Source organism: Phaethon aethereus (genome assembly GCF_964289735.1).
Source record: "Phaethon aethereus genome assembly, chromosome: 2".
Lineage (NCBI taxonomy): Eukaryota > Metazoa > Chordata > Aves > Phaethontiformes > Phaethontidae > Phaethon > Phaethon aethereus.
Window position 1 is genome coordinate 163,926,440 of NC_138582.1, and position 15,890 is coordinate 163,942,329.

A 15,890-nucleotide genomic window follows, 5' to 3' on the forward strand; every position below is an offset into this window, starting at 1 on the left:
CTTCCCTACCTCTCTTCCTTGAATGGCCACTGTTAATTTAGACCTACTCAGAAACATTTTGGATTCTATCTAATCTGTTTTCTATTTATACCGCATTCATCACCATGGCAGCTGAGTGCCTTAGAAAGTATCTTTGAGGTAGAGGCTATGTAAAGCTTGTTTTAAACCACTCCAATTCTTTGCCTTTAAAATTGAATTCTAACAACTTCAGCTTCCCCAGCTGAGAAATTACCCTTTTGCATTTTGCAAATAACAGTCTGAAATTTGAAGCCGGTCCAGCGTGACTTGGGACACAATTTTAGCTGAGAATATCAGCTGCAGTAACTCTGACACCTATGCAAATAGTACACTTTTGTTTTGATGTTCTCGTACTCTAAGAGAAATGTTATGTTGTAGAATGTTCATAATTAATGAAAGCAGCAGTTCCTCAAACTCAAAGCCAGCAGACTTGCAGTAAACTCTCATGCTCACGTTCACCTATGTTAACATGCCTGTCTACCTTGAAATCTGGTTGTTATTAACTATACAGTAAAACTCTGCATGTATATGTGTAGATGTATATATACAATGACATAACAGCATTACGTAACTGCATTAAAACAGAACACAAAATTTTGTTCCATATAGTCAGTTCTGTGTAGCTTGCGATGCTGCACTGTGGAATTTGCCAAACAGTACACCTCTAATTTTAAAAATAATACACCAGAAGCTTTACATCAGGGGATTTTACCCATACACTTCTGAAGAAATCTGGAAAAGAACAGAATGTCTAGCAAGTACCTGAGGATGAACTACTCCATCTCCCTAAACCACACCAGCGATGCACACTTATGAATTGTAAATTTATGAAAAGGAAAAAAGGCGGCCCATATTGAACATGGCAATAGCATAAAGCCAGATGTATTTTTCAAGATTTTATATTAATTGTAGTATTCACTTTCAAATTCCATCTTTGGGTTTTCAGTTTGCTATTCTTAGGAAAAAAGCTCATACTATCTGACAGATTCTTCCTTCCCTCCAACTTGAACTCACCGGGCAACTTCAACCAAGCTTGAGTCAAGGGTAGAAGCCTGAAAGATGTAAACATTTCCAGTAGTTGAGTAAAGAAAATACCCAAGGCGCTTACAGAGAAAGGCCAGTATTGCCCTCACAGAGAGACTGCAGCATCAGCACAGCTATATCATTAGACAACAACAAATTAACATGGCAAAGGCAACTTCCCAGCTGCCAGTCTGTAAAGGACTATTTGCTTATGTTGCCCAAAATGGCTACAGAAAGCCATCAGAACAGTAGAGAACAGTACAGAACAGCAACATGGTGATTAATTTGTCCTTGCTGGAGCAGGTACAGCCATACAAACCTATCTGCTTGGAGACAGATGCATTACAGCCAGTTCCAAAAACGGCAATTCAGGCTGCTTAGACACGCCAAAAAAGAAACTGATTGAAGTTCCTCCAGCGGTACTCCAGGATGCAAGCAATAACCCAGCTCCACATATATAAGAACCACCCCCACTCTGAGAAGTGCGTCATTCAAAAGCAACTGCACACATATGTATGTCCAGAACCTCCTATCCAATGGTTTCCACCCTTAAATAAAATTGCCTGCAGATTGAACTAAGCCTCTGTACTCTAGCTTGGAAACTGCACATCTTGTCTCCTGTGCACTGAATGGAATATTTTCTTCTATTACTGTCTGAGTCATTAAAATACCATTCAAATAACTTTTGTGCAATGTAGTTTTTATCAATATCAAACATGCTCAAGTTTCATGGTTTGGTAAGTTTCCCATAACACGCTGTTCATAAAGTGTAGATCTGTTTGTCACAACGATGCCATATGAAACCTCATCTGAGGCCCAGAAGAGTTGATGGTAATACAGAACTGATTTCTTCATATGGACCATCAAGCAAACAAGAGATCACAGTAATCTGATGAGAGATGATCTTGACATCCTCCAGCCCAGCCTACTTCTGCAGATATGTCAGCTAGACTCGTTTGGACAAGCAACTCAGTTTGTTGTTTGTTTGCTTTTAAAATACATCAAATGAGTCAACATGTCAACCAAGCAGCAACATATTTTTCTAGTTACTAAATGCATTTGTTAATCAGCCAAACCAGAGATATCAAGAAGCCTCTTTGTGGAGATGAAGTCTTTGGTTCTCCAAGTCACCACAAGCACTGTCACACACAACACAAACATCATTTTGATTTAATCAGGCTTTAAGAAAACATTTACTGTAGCTGAATACAGCTGTCCAAAATCACAGAGATCCAAACTGCACGTGACAGGATCAACCCCAGAGGCACAAAAAGGATCTCACCAAGGCTTGCCGCAGGAGTAGGGCTGGTCTGAAGCACCATTAAAAGCAACACACCATTCCCCGTCTCCTAAACCCGTGCTATTTATACCAAGTATCTTTCCAACTCTATGTTTAACTTTCTCAAGCAGCAGAACTGTTTTTAGAAAAGACTTTTGAGGAAAATCTTGTGAATTTTTCAGGTTGCAACAAGTCACACACCAGAAGGGCTATGAGGCTGGTACTGGCACACAGTACTTTGAGGTGGAAACCCAGCCTTCCACAGAGGCCAGGGGCTAATTCTCTTCAGTAACACAAAAAACCTGGCATATTCTTTCTGCCGACAGAGGAATAGGCTGTTTCCTTCTCCAAGGCCTCCCCACAAAAAGATTCTCAAAAACTACAGCTGGACCTTACTTCTAAATCAAACAAAGATATTTTTATTGGGCATTTGCATATTAAAACTGATGAAGAAACCCCAAAATCTCTAGTTGGACTTAACTCACTGCAAGCATTCATCCATTCAGCAGTAAAAATGCTGAGTATGGGGTGTTGTTTTGACTCTAAGTTCACAGGTCCAACATCCAACAGCTGTCACCTACTGCAGAGTGCTCAGACCTATGGTAGTTGTCCTGTTGACAACTGTCCATTGATTTACACTTTTTTTGCTTCTCTACCTCAAGCACCATAAAGATTTATGCCAGCATCGGTGTTTCTAAGTTATACAAGCTCAGTCACCATCAAAACATTTCTGTACATGAGATATCAGAGGAAACCCAAACTAGTATTTTCATCTTCTGCTATAAGGAAAAAGATAATTTTCTCAAATACTCTTTGCCACTTCTTCCCCCTCAGCTCCTGTGTCTCCACTAATGCCTCCCTGTATCCAGCTCCACTTTATGGAGGGGGTGAAATATTTATCAACTGAAAGCCTAACCAGGACTTTTCCATGAAGTATAGAATTTTGCTAATGAATTACAAAATGTTTTGATACGACTACCGTATAAAGGCAGACCCCCATGTTTCAAGTCTCCTGTATCTTAAGCATCAGTGTTCGTGAAAACAAAGACGTTCAAGTCTGTGGACACCTGGTTTCACACAACACCTTCATGTACACCACAAAGCAACAGGTCTGTTCTGCAACTTGGAAAAAAAAACCCCACACAATTGCAGCACCTGTAAACATATGCAAACTGTTCTAATCTATGTATCTCAGCTATGGGTAGCAGTGATGATGCAGCAGCATAGAGTGGGCTGTGGGTGATTAACCAAGTGGGTGGCTCTTCCACTGATCTCTTCACCCTGCTTGTTGCCCAAGCAAAGTAGATCGCAGCTAAATCAAATGTATTTACCCACACTACAAGCAGATCCCCACATGCATGGCCACTCCACTATTCTGTGAGTCCTTGCATACCAAATTCCCTCTTGCCTATAATCCCACTCCATGAAACATTAAGGTTTGTAGCAACTCTTTAGAGGAGCTAAGGAAGAATTACTTCTGTGGTACTCGTGTGGGTGTGTGCCTTTCCTCAGATGGTTTGGTTTTGTTGTTTGTGGGGATTTTTTTTTGCATAAAGTCAGCTATCATTACAGTAGCTGAGACTATCACATCATGAGGTTGAAAGTAAGAAAGACTATCAGTAGATGCAAGCAATGAGGTGAAGATTCAGTACTAATAATCTCAAAGACTGACAACAAGAAAGTGGATATCACACACTGACAAAATAAGCAGATGCAATCAAGCAGCTGCACCCTTTACGGTAGAGCAAGTTTTTCATCTTATCTATTTATTGCAGACCCACTACTACTTTTCCACTTAGCCAGGCATGCTAGTTTCTTCAGTAAAGGTATGGAATTGGCATGAAAAAAATAGGAAAGAAAAATGTTTCTTACTGTTTGAAAAAAAGTATTTCCTTCACAGCTTTATAGATGAAATATGAGATTCTAATGTAATTCGGGAGCTCAGAGTTACATAGAGTGAGGCAATAGGTTAAAGATTATCCAGCAGACACAATCTGCCCAGCACACTGCAGGAACACAGCCACTGCATCATCACTTTGTAAATCCTTACTTACTTTCTAATGACAAAGTCATGGCTCATCTTTGTGGACCACACCCCTGCCCCCAGCCATTCCTGGTGGAATGAGAAGAAAGTGTAACACAAGGGGCTTGTTTTATGTTGTGCTGCTCTAACACAATCCAGTTTAAAAAAAAAAAAAAAGCCTGCCTGATTTAATAGCCAGAAGGCCAGATCCTCCCCACCTTCACCACCAGCAAATCAGCCAGTTTGGGGGAACTGACTCTCAGATAGTGATTCTGACCATTTACTACAGCAGAACCAAATACCTACCAGAGGAACTAAACATATACCTACATAGAAATATATAGATACATAGACTATTTAGCAGAGCCTGTTATGATAGAACAAGGGGTAATGGTTTTAAACTAAGAGAGAGTAGATTTCAACTACAAATACGGAAGAAATTTTTCACCATGAGGGTGCTGAAACCCTGGCACAGGTTGCCCAGAGAGGTGGTAGATGCCCCAGCCCTGGAAACATTCTCTGAGCAACCTGCGAGTTGCAGATGTCCTTGCCCATTGCAGGGGGGTTGGACTAGATGACCTTTGAAGGTCCCTTCCAATCCAAACTACTGTATGATTCTATGATTTTTTTATATATATGTGTGTGTGCATCTCTAGCTCAACTGTTGTCACCACTTTGGCATACAAATGTACCTGAGGTCTGGAAAAGCAGCAGCATGCAGAGCCTCTAAAGGCTGCCTCAAAATGGCTGTGAAGCTTTTGTGCTTTCTGCAAAACTCCTGGGGGAAAAAAAAGTTTATCTTTGTGTATCCAAGTGCATCTTACACAGGAGTTCATTGCAGAACACAGGTGGAGAAGATGGTGGTAGGCTTTTGTATCATAAATCAGTGTCTGCACCACACTGCTAAAAGATCTTAAAGACTCAGACTCCTCTTTCCCACAGTTCCCACTTCTCTAGCAAGATCTTCCAGCCATCAGAATATAAAGTGCCCAGTCCCGCTCCCATGCATCTCCTACTGCAGCTGGCACACTGAGCTGCAGAGACAACTTCCAATGGGGCAGTGAGAAAGTAAGCGTGAATCTTACTCCTTACTGATGAACATTTCCAGAAGGTAGGAATCTGGTTCTCACTCAGGGACTGCTTGTATTTTTCCATTTAAAAGTCCACCTATAATTACCTACCTTCCTAGAGCTCAGTATTCGTGATCTGTAGTGGAGAAAGACCACCTAGGCAGTTCCAAGTCAAGCCCCTGATCTCAGACACATCTTCATCCATCAGTTCTCAGCAGCTAGCCCAAGAGCTTTTTCCTCAGCCCACAGGCTTCATTATCCCATAGGTTCATTACATGCGGAAGGAGCAGTATTGCCTCAGGCACGCTGACATGCCCTCCGAGCTTTCTGTCTTCACTACATGAAGACCCACAGAACTTGGGTCAGCTGCTTGGAATCACTGTGTGATGGCCAGGACTTAATTTTGAAGCATTATTTCACTTTCATCCAGTGCCTGAAGCTACTAAGTATATTTGAGTCCTCGGTTGTGTTTTCTAAAGCACTTGTGCAACCTCAGATCCCCTGAGTAACTTTCAAAGTGATTCACTGAAAATGTTCTCTACAGCCTCCAGTTCTCTCTTCAGGCCAAGAGGTAAGTAGATGTGAAAAATAAGAGGGGAGGGTATATATATGCACATGAACATAATGATAATATTTAACATCATAATAAAAAAGCATAGAAAGATGTTTTACAAATTACATAAATCATTAAGTTTCTGAGTACAAATGAGGTACTCGATATAAACCAAGGAGACATTTCCCTTTCGGTAGATGATTCTGTAATGGTCCAGTGGTTTCTCTTATCAGTGCTCTGAACTAAGTGGCAGTTCCTCTGTTTGGAGGTAGTGAGGTTCGAACCATGCAGAGCTTCACTAGCTAAAAACTGTTATTTTAAACTGAACTATACGCCAAACAAACAAGAGCGTAGAAGATCTTGACCATCACTTGACGGTTTCTTCTAAATTCCCCTTCGATGCCCAGTTTGGAGTCCAGCACTTGTGAGCAGGTAATTTCTTCCCCATCCTTTCCAAGGAAACTCTAACAGGGCTGTCTTGTCTCCTTGCAGGTGGCAGGAAGAAGTCGTCACAAGAAGGAAATCCTATCATAGCCTGATGAGCATTATTTTCAGCAGCTCTGTCTGCTTAAGGAGTTCCTGCTCCTCCATCATTCCTCCTTGTACTTCCAAATAAATTGGAGCAGGGGGCTGAGCTGGCTAACCTCCCCACCCCTTCTTTCTCAGCCAGGATTTTTTCAGCCAGATTAGCTCTCCCTTTGCACTTCACCACATGCGCAAATGCTTGTGCCAGCATAGCAGAAGGAGGAGTAAGGGAGTGGGAAGGAGTGGTTGGAGTAGGAGGAGGTGAGGGAGGTGAGGGAGTGGAAGGGACTGCTTCAGCGGGTCTGAGGCCCGCAGCCTAAAAAAATACCTGCCTCGCTGGGATCAAGTACTCCTAGGGTGCCCTTGTGAGGATGGATGTGCCCTCTCCCTGAAATGCTTCCCTTGATGAATCTTTGTGTGCTGGTGAGTGTCTAATTCACTGTAACGGAGATCTACCACTGACTGCACTCATTATTTTCCCGTGGGGACATTACCTGCTGACAGACAGAGGGTTTCAGGCTAACGCTGCCAACATCTCCTTCAGTGTGTTAGCCTTTGGGCCTTTGTATGTCTCTAACTTTGTCTTAGGGCACTAACCAGATTCTCACTTAAAGCAACACTGCAAGCGCGTGTACCGTTGCCTGCAGATTTCACACAGCCCACGATGCAATCACAGAACCTGCAAGCGGCTCAGTTATATATTTAGAATCCCACATTGTCATAACTTTCATCCTGCAACAGGGGAGGAAATAAAGAATAGAAGCAGATGGTAAGTGCACAGCTGGAGAACATCAGCAGCCATCTCAGCACTGGCTGGGTCTTGTTCACCTCTTGTTTAACTGAAAGGGAGTGCATGACCCAGAGAAAAAGAAAAGCAACATTTCTTTCTCTTGCTGTGGTCAACACCTGGCTGCCACAGTGAAGACAGCGCTACGATTATCCGCCAGCCACCATTTTCTGTGCCAAGTCACTGCTGCTGCTGAGGACTGAGCGCGTGGCGAGGAAAGGACAGAAGTCAAAGAACTGCCTGTGAAGAGGGGAGCACACGGCTACTATCTGGCCTGAAATATCCCACAGGGAAGCACAGCAAGACAACATGCCATAAGGACAAAAGAGACTGGTCATGCAAGGTGACAAAATGATACAAGAAAGCAGTGGTACAGGAGTTCATCTAGCCATACAAAGGTCAATGCATAGTCATATGTAAGCAGAGATGCTTGTAATTAATGATTTAAATCACAGTTGTTGGCTAATTACCTTGGATTGTGAAATGTGATATTTTTTCCAAGACAGGATCCCAAGATATTGAAGATGCAGATAAAATTAGAATTCTATCTCCAAAAGATACTTCCACAATTGATCAAATTTATCAGGACTATTTCCCCTTCCTTCTCCAGGCCCCTAATTTATGTCTGTGTTAAAACATTAGCAGAGTTGCCTACAAGGAAGGCAAGCTGACCTTTTTTGTGTTCCCTTTCACTATTCCTGATACTCCTCATCTATCTAGTTTTATTTAATTCCTCAGAGGCACCTCATTTCTTGAGAAGGTGGAGAACACTTGCTTGTACAGCCTTCAGGCTATAATAATGGGTAAAATCACCCAGATTATACATTTTTTTTTTACCTCCGTGCTACCTTTTAAGTTAATTTTGAGGGTTGGGGATTACATTAGTGAAGGCTTTTGTCTGTCGGGGCTTTGTTTGCCAATGGTAAGAGGGAAAGGGGAATGGAGAGAAAGATTCTGGTTATTTTATTTAAAGCTATTTTTGAAGTGACTGTCAGGTTCATTGTAGAAAGGCAGGCAAACATGATGGTCAGCTGAAGACTCCAGATTATGAGGTGAGAAGAGCTTTTCTGGGTCCCCATAACTCTGTCACTCTCTAAATAATTCATGTTATTCTTAAAGTCAGAAAAAAAAAAATCACCAATTTTAGTGGCTGTTTGTGTTCCATTAGAAGATGTGACGTGTTGTGGTTTAACCCCAGCTGGCAACCAAGCCCCACGCAGCCGCTCGCTCACTCCCCCAAGGTGTGACGGGGGAGAGAATCAGAAGGGTAAAAGTGAGAAAACTTGTGGCTTGAGACAAAGACAGTTTAACAGGTACAGCAAAAGCCGTGCACGCAAGCAAAGCAAACCAATGAATTCATTCCCCACTGCCCATGGGCAGCGGGGGTTCAGCCATCTCCAGGGAAGCAGGGTTCCATCACACCCTGGGGTTACTTGGGAAGGCAAACGCCATCACTGTGAATGTCCCCCTCTCTTCTTCTTCCCCCAGCTTTATATACTGAGCATGATGTCGTACGGTATGGAATATCCCTTGGCCAGTTTGGGCCAGCTGTCCCAGCTGTGTCCCCCTCCCAGCTCCCCGGGCACCCCCAGCCTCCTCGCTGGCCGGCCAGAGCACGAGAAGCTGAGCTGTCCTTGACTGCTCAGCCACAACTGAAACTGTCAGCACGTTATCAACATTATTTTCATCCCAAATCCAAAGCATAGCCTCACACTAGCTTCTATGAAGAAAATTAACTCTATCCCAGATGAAACCAGGACATGGTGTTAAACTCAGACTCCTAACCATATCAGCCCCTATTTCCCCTCTCTTCTTGCAAACCAGTCCTGTTCTTTCCTAGTGCTCTGTGCTCAGCACTCTTAATACCACTCAAACCAGTGGTTCCACTTAAATGATGTGGACATTTTGCAGACATTTCCATGTTTCCTTGTCCTCCTACAACTGCACCTCTTCCTAAGAAGCAAATCTTCCAGTTAACAGAGACACAAATCAGCCTGTGCGACACCAGCAGCAACAGAAGGATTTGCTGGAAACTGCAGTGGTCTGAGAGACCATCCGGGGACCTTTGGTGATGCCTACAGTGTGTTAGAAACCCTGCTCTTGATGCATAGGATCCTTGTGGTCGTTTTTAATATTGCAGGTAACTTCTGAAATGCCACATGGACATGGAGAGGTTCCTGGAGATCCATGGTCATGGGCTGTGCAACTCCCACAAGTCTGCCACTACTTCCCAACTTTCCATGTTGTCTTAGATCATCTTTGTTATTGACCATCCATTTAGTAAGTCCAAGCTAGTGCTTGTGTGCAGACCTTTGGGATGCATTGTAACACATTTCTTGCTGCAGTTGCTACCTTCGGTGAAATGGCTCTTGTTGAAACTCAACTGCCATCAGAGAATTTATGCAGAAATTATTTTAGCTTACAGATCTATCGCAATTCCCTCACAAATTAAAGGGCAGAAACTGCCCTGTGTTGGGTCAGGCACAAAAACACTCTGGATCACCTCCGGATGGCCTAGCAACAGGGTATTTTCTTCGGGACACTTCATTTCATGCCTCAGAATTTTAGGTTTTGGTTTTGAGACCGTATATTTCACAGAGGAGAAATTAACCTTTGAGATTAACCAGTGGTCTGAGGTCTCCCTGGAACTGGCTCTGTAATCACTGTTGGACGACCTGAACACAGGCCGCCAGCATGAGACAATCCTGCCCTCTCTCACCTCTGGCTTCACGTTGTCATCTCCACATCAGGGAGCGGAGCCCCGAGAACAAAGGCAGACTCCTTCTCACCTCCACCAGCTCCCACTGGGTCGCAGGGCTGAGCTGGTTCAGCACACAGCCACCAGCACAGCCAAGGTGCAGCCCAGAGAGGGATCACGTCTTGCAGGAGCAGGACGAATTTCTGTCTTTTTAAAGCATTCAGGCAATTGCAGCCTTGATCTGCACATTGAAAATCTTAAGTTACTCAAATTTGTTTTAGTGGAGTGACTCATTTTCACAGGTAATGTTTCAATACAACACTATTCAGTGCTTCACTGCTTATCAAAGATTACGGCAGCAGCAGAGGTGAGCAAGTTTTCATGATCTACATAATCTGAGAAAGTATTTCAGAAAAACCTATTTGCAGAGAAGGAATGTTATCATATACTTTTTTCTCCAGAGACTACCATTACCAAAGCTCAGTTCTAACCTTTTCTTCAAACTTTTCTGTAAGAGGTCGCTTTTGTAACCCTATCCCTCATCAAGTTTGTTGTAAACATACATCATCAGAAAATTCAGGCCATCACTGCTTATGTGATGCAGAGATAATACAGTTGATAAAAAAAAACTTGAATTTTATATACATATATTTAGAATTCATTTTCTGCAGATATACTTAAATGTTCACTTACAAACTTGCTGCTTCAGTGAACATTCCCATCAGCAGCTTATTGTCAGAACATTTGCAGAAAATCAAGCGTTGAAATAGGTATGAACACAAGCAAAGTGAACACATTGAAAAATTACAGAAATGCTATTTATCCCCAAGTGACTTCTTGCACTAGTGTCAGGATGCACCAAACACAGGAAATCAAAATACAGGATGATGGTCCCAAACCACAACAAGGCTATTTTGTGCCACCTAACCTAATATAACGTTAGATGGCTATTTTCTTTAACAAACATTAGGAAGAGGTTTCCCATCCTAGGGGAGTTTCAAGATTTCAAAACCGAAAGATCACAGTCTTGTACTCTGATCCACCAGTGAGCCACCATGAACATTTTTTTAAATGTTCCATTTCAACTATGGCCCTTTTTCATTTAAATATCTTAATATAATTAACTTTAAGATCTATCAAAATAGTTGTTTCACAAGACAGTTTTCACACTGAAATTGCTAACTAATGATGTCTCAACAACTGCCAAAAAACCTTCTTGTCATTTGCGTGATTGGAAATGGATTCCAAGAGGATGTGCCCCATGAAGAGCACACTTGAGCTTTAGTATACATACAACATTTAAATTTATTCACAGATATCCAGATATTGGGGTATGATTCTCTTGCAAGTGCAGCAGTGTAGGTGTAGTCAGGTTAGCCCAGACGCTACAAATAGCACAGACTGTAACTCTACTGACCAAGCTTATGTTGGGGCTTGTTGCCATGGTGAAAAAAAGACTGCCATAATAAATCTGTCATCAGTACTAAAGATGGACAGTCACTGCAGTAAATATACCCCAGTTCTTTCCAATAGATTTATTTCACACGCCATTCAGACTAAGTTGTAGATATCTCCTGGGTGAGTGCATTATCAAGCTCCAGTTTCAAGACAACCGTCAAAAACGAGGCATTCCCTGAACAGGGTCTGGAGTGTCATTACGGAGGTGAAACTGTGGTCTAGCTTGAACAAAAGTTTATAGCCTTCTATAAAAACACACCTTATTCTATTACTACGTGTAGCAAATCTGACAGCTGTTCTCTCTCTACTTATATTTTATGCTTCCTAATTCTAACATATGATGGCACTTCACTTCCCAATATCCAATTGACATCCTTTTGATGTATCTTTTGGGCTAGTGCCTAAGCACATTTGCAAATAGTTTAGTGCTCAATTTAAGGCTGAATATATTCCCAGAATTCCTTCAGCAATCAATTATTTATTACTTACAAGTGTTAAGATCAAAAAGAAAAGAAATAGAAGTGTATTTCATGCTGACAGGAGGTCCATGGGGATTACAGAAAACAGAAACTTTAATGCTAAATCTGTGTAAAAAGGGTAAAATGGGGATTCCTTAGTCAGTTTAAATAAAAAAAAAAGAAAAAGAAAAGAAGGGAAATGGCCTGAATGATACAGTTACTCTTCTTTATCTCATGGTTAGAAATGCACACTTGAATGGTACCATTAGTTCTCTGTACCACAGGGGCAAATTATGGTTTGCTTTAGTCAAGGAGTACCAGTCAGCTTAGACTCAGTGCCAGATGCATCTTTTCTCAGCGTACCCAGGGTGGCATACATAGCTAATTAATACTGATTAATTCCTATTGACAAGCCTAGGATTTGTGTTAATTTTTCAGCAGGGTCACACTGCCTGCGTGGCTTCTTCGTCATGTTTGTAAAACCTGGGGCTTGTAAGGGCATCAACAGTTAAGTAAAGGGGAACTCGCAAGAGTAGAATTTAGAAAGATCATTCATACTTCACTGCACAGCTCTGTAGAAGGCGGAGAACATTTTCACAAAGCGTGTTTGGCTGGGGCAAAATTTGCATTATTCCCGTCAGTGGGGTACGAGCAGTGAAGGAGGTTCGCGACGTCAAACACAAGACCTCTCCCTCCATGGGCTGCAGGTCAGAGCTCAAGTATTCAAAATGAAACTTTGTCGGCAGTCACCGCTGGCTATGAAGGTGTCTACAAATTTTGTGCTCTCCTCTGTAAGCCTTTTCTTTCATTCTTTATCGCTAACCTTAAACTGCGCCCTAAAGACAAGGAAGAAAATAGCCCGGGCCAGGTCACCAGTAAACCCAGTCCTTACCCGTGCGATTATCGTCCAGGCAGGGAGTAGCTGGCAGCTTCGCAGTGAGCCAGTGTGGAATTATTCAGCCAGGATGAAGGAAGCAGCAGGAAAAGAACAACCTGGTACAAACAAACAAGGAGGAATTCCAATTCATGAATACAAGCGGATAAAAGGCAGCCTGCAGAAACAAGAAATCTAGACATAAATACAGGTGAATGGCCACACAGAGCAAGTTTATTCCTGATGTAACTCTGCAAGCTGAAATGTAAAGCAGAATATCCAGCAACCAGCTGTGAAACTATCACAGATGCCAGAACTTAATAATGACCTGGACTGTTTTTGTCATGGCTGGCAGTCCATCTACCAATGGACTAAATTCTTTTCTCTTTGTGTTTTTTTCCAAGTTATGCAGTAAATCTATCACCTTTTCTGAGGGCAGTGAAATTACAACACCCTTGTAATTTAAGTTACTTATTTCTCAAGTAAACACATAAATTAGACTACTATAAAACTGAGATGCATCTAAAGAAAGTGGCAGCTCTCCAGGTAAAAAGAATCAGCCATCTACTCTAAAAAATCTAATAAACCCCAGTGACAGATCATTTCACTCATTGAGAGAAACTTGCAAAAGTGGGGCCATAATCAGCCGCTAGAAACTGGAGGAGTCACACAACAGGCAGGTTTCAAATAATCTGACGGGCAGTTCATCATTTGCTTTGCCACATGTAGATTCAACGTCTACCTTAAGTCTTAAGTTTTACTACTACTACTTCTACTGCTACTATAATAATGATAATGATAATAATAATAATAATAATGATTCTTGATATTGTTATTCCTTGCTGAGGTCTACTTACACCTTTGAGATGGTCTTTAGCTGGTAAACCTTTTGAGGTTTGAGTCTTACTACACAAAGGAGTAGGTAAGACAGAACTAGAAAATGAGACCTTTCTATTTTGTTTCTTGGCATGATTCTTCTGTTTAACGACTTTTCAGATAGTCAATTTGTCACGTTTGGAGTGAAGGTATTTAAGAGTCTAGAGGTTAATTAGAAAAACAACAGCTGACTTTACTGAAAGAGTTTAATTCAACTACACGAACAGAGACAAACTGTTTTCAACCTAGAAGATCTGTTTGGAGCTGGTTTGTGCTGCAATGTCACCCACACAAATCTTGCAAGGGAACATTAAGTGACAATACACTCAAAATGATGAAGCTTATGTTGGAACAAAATCTCTGCGGCTGAAAAAAAAAGCACTTAAAGGAGGAAACATTTACATTCCAGTTTCTAATTTAGCTATTACTTAATTAAATATAAAATTTTGACATATTTTTGCAACCATCTTCACACAATCTAAATTTCTTGTTACCGCATTGGTTTTCTTCATGCTTTTCCCTTTTGTTTAAGCTCTTACCTCAGGCCTTGTTTCAGGATAGGGTGTTAATTCTTTAGACTGAATCTGTATTGTAGACCAACTGACAACTTAAAGTTATGATTTTGCTTCTTAAAAAAAATTAAATGTTTCTGTAAGCAGTAGACTCGGTTTGCTATAGCCCTGGGGCACCCGGGCTAGTCCTTCCCTCCCCAGAACCCAGCCCAGTTTCCTTCTGTTGGCTGAAATTAGCAATGATGAACATATGAATGAGCAAATAGCCCCCAAAAAATAATAAAAATTGATTTTGTCCAGGGCTGCAACTCCACTTAAAATACCTTCCTCTCTTGCACTGTCATTTTCTCTCCCTACAATGAGGTCTTAAACATGTGCAGTGGAAAACACAGCATCTCAGTGTGGAAGATGCTCAAAGTCAAGACTGGGAAAGAGGAATTTTCTCCACAACACATATTTCATGAAGACAGCGATGCATACCCCTAGAGTCTGATCTTTCTGCTGTTAGAAAAAGTCATCGCTCTTGCTGCTGAATTGCTACATAAACAGTGCCGGTGGCTCAGGGGCACCCTCAGGCTCCCCACATGCCAAACAAAGGAAGACTAATTTTCTGCCTGTAGAAACAGGAGTGCTGGGGCAGAGTCCCTGGATACTATGAGCTACTTATAGCTGCACGGCGTTAAGGAGGATTCGGCATTAAGGAGGTTTCTGCTTTTTTGGATGGGAGAGTAAGGAGCGAGTAGGATCCTGTGCTCTTGGATCACACACTGTCACTCAGAAAGACTGCGGAGAAATACGAAAGAATGCGACGCTGCCCGCTGAAGGGCAGAGGGCAGGGGTTTACACGGGCAAAGATCTACACAAGGCTGGTTTGGGGTTAAAGTTTGAAGTGCATGTCCTTCCCAAAATCTGGCTTTTGATCTGCAGAGAAGAGAAATGATAGCACTGACAAAGAAATGAAAAAAGCACAATGTGAGTCTTTATTAAGACAGAGTGCTGTCAAAGTAAGTATCAATTTTCTAACTTCACAATGCCAACCACGCTGTATGAAGCAAACGAATGCAAAGGTAACATATGAGAGGTGGTTACAGCAATCTGCCTGCCAAGGCGACCAATGCATTTGATTTACACATTTCTGTTACCTACTGAATATGTCAAGCAATTAAATACCTTTTTTTTTTTACTGCTCAGGTGAATTCAATGTTTTTATCCTCTCTCTCTTGAATCTTTGTTGCTTGATCTCCATTGAACTGTGATACTTCACCTTGCATTAGATTGTAATACCAAAACTGTGTTCACCCATGCAGTAGAAGAGCTCCCATAGGAACCTACTGGGATGCAGGCAGTGGTAAGTGATGAGGTAGGAGTGGGTTTCAGTCAACTGGCACTTATGTGTGCTGTATATTTTATGTCTCCGAATTCAAATAGCAACCACTTTTTAAAAATCAGTGCAATGGCTTTAATTAGAGGAGAACAACAAAGAACCTATAATTAAAAAAAATACATATCATGTGTTTGATGCAGTGAGTAGTGTCTTTGTCATAAGTCACAGCGAGTCCACTCTACTCTTGGGCTAGGTTCAATCATCAGTCAGCTTCAAGGGCAATCATTTCTAATTAACAAGTCTTTTGAACTCTTCCAGGGAACATGTCCCAGACCTCTAAGATACTATAACAACAGTCAGACACGCAGCTCTTAAGGTTGTCTGTCCCTTATGTTGACTTCTTCCAAAATGA